The 8,403-nt window shown below is 39.0% G+C and overlaps 1 pseudogene; it reads right to left on the bottom strand.

Annotated features, from left to right (window-relative positions):
- Positions 1–784: 784 nt before the first annotated feature.
- On the bottom strand, positions 785–1,806 carry LOC118590819 (annotated as a pseudogene).
- Positions 1,807–8,403: the final 6,597 nt, after the last annotated feature.

An 8,403-nucleotide genomic window follows, 5' to 3' on the forward strand; every position in this document is an offset into this window, starting at 1 on the left:
AGGCCAACTGAGGTAATCCAGAGCTAGGATTGAATCATGTGGATTTCAGTGAATCCCAGACAGTTGTGTAACACCAATGTCAATTATTTACACACTGCAAGCCCTCTAAGAAATGTGCCCCAAGCAGCATCAACTGTGCCCCATACATCCCCAGGACTTACACATTGTGTTTAAGCAGTTTCTAACCACCTATTCCCTACTGTGTGGTGATGCTTTGGTACTATCCCAATAAGACCTTGCCCATCCTACAGGCTTGCCTTCCCCAGAAAGATCTCTGGTTCTGTTTGATAAGGTTCACATAAAGTCTTTTATCAAGTATTAAGATGAAGGGAGGTGACAGGTACTACCTGTGTTCAGAAGTTGCTGCCTCCTCCAAGCTATTTGCAGAAAGCTCATTCTGTCCTGCTTAATCAGAAGTAGAGGTCTGATTCATCAGAACCTTGGCAACACCTTAGCATTTAAAAATGTTTAACTACCTCTAGAGGCAGGTCATGCTTCTGAATTATGACAAATTATCATGAGGAAAAATAAGTGTAGCCAGGCATTTTAAAATGCCCCAACCACTGCCTCTCCACAGAAAGACAAAACTACATATGGTTTATCACAAAACAAATCCCATCTCTGTCCCCTGAAATCCCCTAATTTTGTTCATTAAAGGGGATTTAAAAAAAAAAAAAGACTTAAAGAGCACTTTACAGCACCATTCAGCTTTCCTATGAAATACTCAGCACCTTAAATATTATGTATACTTCTTTCTTGTAGTAAGCTACACAGTGGCTTCAGAGTTTGTTGGGTCGGGGGGACGGGTAACCCATTAAAAACTATTCTAGAAAATGTCTTTTGGCAGAATAGCAGGTATCCAAGTTAAAAATAGGAGGGTTAATTTGTTGCTTTGTGGTCTTTTCAAAGTTTAAATCACTCTTTGTTTCCTTCTACATGAACCTTAGTCACCACTCCTGAGTGGAGATGGGCAGAGGGGCCCTGATCCTCAGGCTTCTCAGCAGAAGCTTGTTTGCTGCTGCAGCAAGGCTTGAAGAGACGTGTGTGGATGAGGACTTCCCCAAAACGGCCCTTATAGAAAATACCACAACCTATTTTCTGTCTTTTCCAGGAGGTAAGATCTAAAAAGGAAACAAACTGGAGTTCTGCTGGGCGGGTAGTGGCACATGACTGTAATCCCAGCACTCGGGAGGCAGAGGTGGGTAGATACAGAGCTAGTCCAGGAAAGGCGCAAAGCTACACAGAGAAACCCTGTCTCGAAAAACAAAACAAAACAAAACAAAACAAACAAACAAACAAAAACAAAAAACTGGTGTTCTATTAGAGCTGGAAGCCATCTCTGTATCTGAGCCATCATCTGACTGGTTACTGTAGCAGGGAGACTGGGCTGGAGAGGCATTTGAGGTGGTGCTCAGTAAGCATCAGAATTTTGTGGCATTTAAATTCCTTCTGTAGTTTACTGATCTGGTTGCTTTTCATCCTTTTTCCAGATAGAGTCTTCACTTTCTTTGGTTTCAGTGTTGTCTTTAAACTGGGTCCTGCCCTTGCATCTATGACATGATTCCAGTTTATTTATTTTTTTGATCACGCTGGCAACTTCTTCCATCTTTTCACAAGCAGCACATAGGCACTGCAGATATCTCCAGAGCGAGTCTCATGCAACCCAAAACAGCTCTGGAAATCTTTTTCATAACATTTACTGTCCATGAACCAAGAGCTGGGAGACTTGGCTCCACAGATACAGCAGTCCTCTATACTTTAGTAAACCTTCGGCTTGTGAAAACCAAACATCTTTTCTTCTGGGCAATAGCATGACCCTCCATTCCCAGGGCAAGGAGCTCCACTTGTCAGCTGTCCTCTGTGGAAGGTGTTGGTGTTGGTGTGCTCTTTGATAAATGGAATGTTCTATACAGTCACCTTTAGCTTCCATGCGCAGCAGCTTCCCCACAGTGCGGACTGCACCAGACCAACTCCCTGCAAGCACTCCCTCCCTGCCCCGAGTCCAGAAAGATTGTCTCCTGCAGTTCTTCGGTTGCTACCGCAGACAGAGGTGTTGATTCTGCTTTCCCCCATAATTTTAATTTTTTATCTTAAGATATTAGTTTGTTTCTTCATGCCATGCCATGATATATAGATAAATTAAACATGGAAATAAAATGTTTTATATTAATAAAATTTTACTGCAAGATTTCAAATAAAAAATTTATGATAAAGTCAAAAGAGTAAAGGGGAGAAATATCTATCATTAATGTGTTTGACAATAGATTATCATTTATGTTACTCAGTATAGACATAAATTGATCAGATCATTCCTAATGTGAACATGTATAGGGCAAAAAGAGTAATGCATGACTATTAGACAGATATTCATGTGTATAATCATATTTCCATGATACTGTAACTAATAATCCAATAATCAGACATTTAATTATACATATTTTGCTTTTTTAAAATTTGGAACAAATTATACTAATGAGAGATGGGGACAAAGATACTTGTCAGTGTTTCTGATGAATGAGAAATTTGCTCATACTTTCAGTAAGAAATTTGCAATATTAATGAAAAAGTATTTTTACCATTTTAATTAATTTTCTTTCATTATGCTTGAAAGTTTATTCCAAGAACATTGGTAAAGCTGAACAGTAATACTACAGTTGAAACTGAGACATGTATACATTTCTTAGATCATCATTTTTAAGAAAAAAGTATCTGGCAACATTTTATCCACAACTCTTTATATCAATAGGCTCACATAAACAAGATATTTTATTTGATATTTAAGGACATTATTATGTTACTTTGTGTTTATCGTTATTATACATGTTAAATTAGACTTTTATATTGTGACTTTTGCTTACAGTTTTTGAAAACATTATCCTAAAAGGATTTCATTCCATTAATTCAATTGCCAAGGAAACCAAGCAAAGCACATGGATGAAAAAGAGGAATCAGGAAACTGAAGAGGTCAAAATATAGTTAAGCATCCAGGAACCAGTAATATGGATAGGATAGGATTTAGAATTCAGATCTGTGTTAGCAGCAAGAACAAGTGGAGTATCAGTCGGAAATGAGAAATAGGTGAAGCCATGTTGAACAAGCCTTTCATACCTGTAAGTTATAAAGTCATCTCATCAGAGGCAAGTGCCATTTCTTACTTTAGTACTTCATGGAATAGTGAGAAACAACAATGTTCCAAACAGTTGAAATAATCAGTTGTTTACCCTTTAATGTGAAAGCAGTCCATTGTTTTATTTTTCGGTCCTCTAAACAAAAGAGAAAACATAGACAACAACAATTCCCAAACCCCAATCAGTTGCAATTTCGTAAGCATATTTTATTTGAATGAAAGTAAAACATAAGCATTTTATTTATTTTATAAATGAAAGTAGTTATCTTGGATTAAAAACAGCCAAATTAATATTTTTCGGGCATTGACTTCATTTTGAATCATACCTGATATGCAATATCTTGTATATTTATTCATCTTTTTGTCCATCTTTATATATAAAATCAATACATGTATACATAATTAAACTTTGGACAGTTAAGAAATATTTTGGCTTGTTGGGTTTGTATGTTCACAATCTTCCTTCTGCACAAAGACTTCCTTTTAAGTAAAATGTACATTTTGAGATTGTATTTTCTCTTGTTTTTATTACAATATTTTTTTTCTTACAGAGTAGTGATGACTTTAATATCACTCATTGGGTACTGCTATAATGGAAATACCATATCCAGATTATTCCATATATACTTACATAGTCATTTTGTTTTTGTGATACATATTTATATCTGTTAAAATTATAACAAGGTTCTTTGACCATTCATGCAAAGAAATATGTATGGTCTGTGTAATTCTTTGTGTCTATTCATGTGTGAATGAAGACGTGTGTATTACAGCCTCTTGGGAGTCCAGCCTCTTGTATCATCTCTCTCTTTCTAACTTGTTCTAGTCAAGGTCTCTTACTGTTTGCAGCAGTGTATGCTAGATCAGCTCGCCTATAGCTTCCAGGAATTCTCTTGCTTCCTGGGCCCCTCTTAATATAGAAGCTTTGAGATGTCAGATATCAACAAAGTGACCCACCATAGATGGGTTCTGAAGATCCAAACTCAAGGCCTCACATTGGCATGTTAAGTTTTTTATCCACTAACCATATCTCTAGTGAAGAAATAGATCCTTTTTTATATTCTATAATATCCTAAAGCAGTGTGTGTGTGTATGTGTACATATGAATTAGCCACAAATAAAATTTTGCACAATAAAGCTTAAATTGCTTGATAGCATAGTCCTTTAAACACTTAAATACATATTCAAATAATATGCATGAGTTTTTAAGGTTTTGCTACTTGGAAAACAAAATGATTTTATCCTGTCTATTTTTCAAAAGTTATCACTATTTGTACTGTATTTGCAGTAGATTAGAAGTGGAGGTAGAATCAAATAACACTTGGAATGTCTTTTAATTTGCATAGAGAATAAAGCTTTTATTTTCTTCCTGTCTAATAATAAAACCTCAATTGGCATACTAAATTGAAAAGGGTGAATCTTATGAGGTCTCATCCTTTGGAAAAGAACTACAGGCAACTAGTGAATACTGGGAGAACACTTAGCCTGTCTTAGGGATGAGCCCCCTTATTGGTTATCCAATGTAGAGTGGTCAGCCCTGAAGCCATACACATGAAAACAACCAAAATTAACCCAGCAAATATTATTTATATATTCATGCAATCATTCAAACACACACACACACACACACACACACACACACACACACACACACACCAATAAATATCAAGGAACAAGAGACTGAAAACTTTAGTGTGGGAGGAAAAAAAGGAGCAGTCCTAGGGAAGGTTGCTGAGAGGGGCTGGAAGGAGGAAAAGAAGGTGACAAAGTGTTGCTGATCTATTTCAATTAAAAATAAATAAGCAAATAAAAATTCCCAACTGTAGTATAATGGCTCCATAGTGTAGATGTAACCGGCTTGTTAAATAAGAAACACAGAACCGATTGCAGAGTTAAAAACCACGAGGTCAGAGCAAGAGCGGAAAACCTTACCCTTCACTGCTTCTGCTGCTCTTCCTCTCCGCCAGAGACCTACTTCTGTGCGTCCTGTCTATTTAAAGACTTTCTGTTCTGTTTTCTCATTGGTTGTAAACCCAGCCACATGACCTCCTCATCACTGCCTGTTTGTACAGACCTCCAGGTCTTCTATGGTTGGTATTGAGATTAAAGGCGTGTGTCTGCCATGCTGGCTGTGTCCTTGAACACACAGAGATCCTCCTAGCTCTGCCTCCCAAGTCCTGGGATTAAAGGCATGCCCCACTACCGCCCAGCTTCTGCTCTGGCTTGCTCTGACCTCAAGGCAACTTTATTGACATACAAATAAAATCACATTTCAGTACAAATAAAGTATCACTATACCATAGAATGAGTTCATTTGAATTTCTAGAAATGGATAGACTGAGTGACTCATAAACAGTAAAATGCTTGTTTAAGTTGAACAGACTAAGAAGTCATTATCGATTTTGGGTGCGGCTTCCCACTGCTTGCAAAGTTGCACCTTGTTGATTTACTGTCACCTGACCAAAGGGCAACAGGAAGTATAGCATCCTGTAAAAGGAAGTTAAAAATCACTCATTCATTCATGAGTAGGCTTCTCACATTTCAAACACGTTTGAAAAGGCCTGATATTTTAGCACATCAGCTCTTTGGGCCAGGATACAATGTTAAAGTGACAAATAAATCCAAAGCACAATGAAACCATGGATCCATCCCATCACATCCAGCAAATGTAAGGAAGTCCTGACAAGTTGGTGAGGACTTTAGAGAGAAGTGCTTTGAATTCTCACTCTGAGATTGACATGGAGGAACCTGTTAAAGATTCACTATGATCACATCTCAGAAGGAAATTTGTGAGCTCACAGAGACGAATATAAGATACTTAAATTGTCTTGGGGGAACACATTATGTAACACAAACACTTCAGCAAAATGTGGAAGGGATTGAGAGCACACACACACACACACACACACACACACACACACACATACACACAAGGACACACACTATTGAATTGAAGTGAATTATAAATCATCAAAATAAATCAAATCAAACCAAGTCTTTCCTAACTTTCTAGGAGCAGAACTCAGCCAAGCAAGAAGGACAAATAGGTAAAGGAGACAAAACTGTGAGCTCAAGATTTACTTTAGAAAGACTGAATGAGATAACTAATTGCTTGGTAAAGGTTCATTTGGACTGAGCTGGCACATTAGGTTGACCATAATATACTGTCCTCCACTGGAGAGCTGAGACTGAGTTAGAGATAAGATTAAAGCGTAAAACAACTATTTCACTACACAATTGGTTTTGAGGTACTACTGTAAGAAGTATTAGATCTTCTAAGGAAACGTATTGCTATATTTGTGTTGTTTGAACAACAAATGTCTGGTTGACTGTCCTTGATAGATGGGGGATGTCTTTCAGTATGCAGTGAATGTGTTGTTCTGATTGATTGATAAATAAAATGCTGACTGGCCAGTAGCCAGTCAAGAAGTACAGGCAGGACAAAGACAGTGAAGAATTTTGGGAAGTGGAAGGCTGTATCAGAAGACACTGCCAGCCACCACTGCCATGATAAACAAGATGCAAGGATACTGGTAAGCCACAAGCCACATGACAAGGTATAGATTTATAGAAATTGGTTCATTGAAGATATAAGAACTAGATAACAAGAAACCTGCCATAGCCATACATACATTATATGTAATATAAGTCTCTGTGTGTTTATTTGGGTCTGAGTGGCTACAGGAGCTGGGTGGACACAGGAAAACTCCAGGTACACTTGATCAACCAGGATTTCTTAAAAGAGTTAGAAAATAACTTTATTGACCAGAGGTGAGTGCCTGGGGTTATAGCCAGAGAGGCAACTGCCCTTGGGTCCCACTGCTGGACACAGGCCATCCCAGGAGGACCTGACCAACTTGGCCCCAGTTTCCAGCCAAGAATGCAGGCAGACACTGCAATCTCCACACCCTGCCCCCACACCCATTTTCCCGAGAACCCAGCCACTTCCTGAGACTCAGAGACCAACACCCAGCTCCTGTCCAACCTGGAACTCCCATCTGGACCAGAGGTGAGTGCCTGAGGTTATAGTCAGAGAGGCATCTGCCACTGGGTCCCACCGCTGGACACAGGCCATCCTGGGAGGAAATTGACCAACTTGGCCCCAGTTTCTGGCTAATTGGTAGGCCTTGCAGGAAGGTTTCCCTTTCCCAAGACTGCAGGCAGACCCTGCAGTCTCCACACCCTGCCTCAACAACCATCTGCCAGAGACCCCAGCCACTTCCTGAGAATCAGAGACCAGCCCCAAGCTTCTATCCAGCCCTGGATATCTCATCGGGACCAGAGACCAGAGGAACTCCCATCTAGACAAGAGGAGCTCCCATCTGGACAAAATAAGGAGATCCCAGGGACTTCCCGAGACTCAGAGTACAGCCCCGCAGCTCCTATCCAGCCAGCATGCTCACCTGGAACAGCACTTGCATCTGTCCAGAGATTCCATGTGGACCAGAGAGAGGCTCCCTAAATCTGTCAGCTCTCTCTGGACCAAGTACACTGATAAGACCAAGAATGAACCCAAGAGGAGATGGGCAGATATCAAGGAAGAAGTACATACAACAAAATAGAGAGCAATACAGCATCAACAGAACCTAGAACTTCTCCAACAGTTAGACCTGAACATCATGGAATGGAAGAAGAAGTAGAAGAAAACAACCTTATAAGTAACATCATGGAGAGGCTAGAGCCTTACATAGAAGAAATCAAAAATAAAGTAGAGGAACAGACAAGCAAAAAAATGGGAAGAACACTATAAAAAACTACAGGAAAGGACAATTAAAGCAGAAGAAAACAATAAATCCTTGAAAGAAAATCATGAAAAAGCAAGGGAGACAATCCAAGACCTGAAGAAGGAAATAGAAAAAATGAAGAAGACACTAGCAGAAGGAATGTTGGAAATAGAAAATCTGAGTAAACAAACAGGAACTTCAGAGGCAAGTATAACCAACAGAATGCAAGAGATGGAAGAGAGGATCTCTGGTGTTGAAGACACGGTAGAAGAAATAGATTCATCAATCAAAGAAAACAATAAAACAAACAATGTCATGACCCAAAATGTCCAAGAAATTTGGAACACCATGAAAAGACTAAACCTATGACTAATAGGGATAGAGGAAGGAGAAGAATACCAACTCAAAGGCACAGAAAATATATTTAACAAGATCATAGAAAAAAAAAAACATTCCCAACTTAAAGAAGAAATTGCCTATGAAGATACAAGAAGCCTATAGAACACCAAACAGACTAGACCCCCCCCCAAAAAAGTCCCCTTGCCACATAAT

Source organism: Onychomys torridus, chromosome 9 (assembly GCF_903995425.1).
Source record: "Onychomys torridus chromosome 9, mOncTor1.1, whole genome shotgun sequence".
Taxonomy (NCBI): domain Eukaryota; kingdom Metazoa; phylum Chordata; class Mammalia; order Rodentia; family Cricetidae; genus Onychomys; species Onychomys torridus.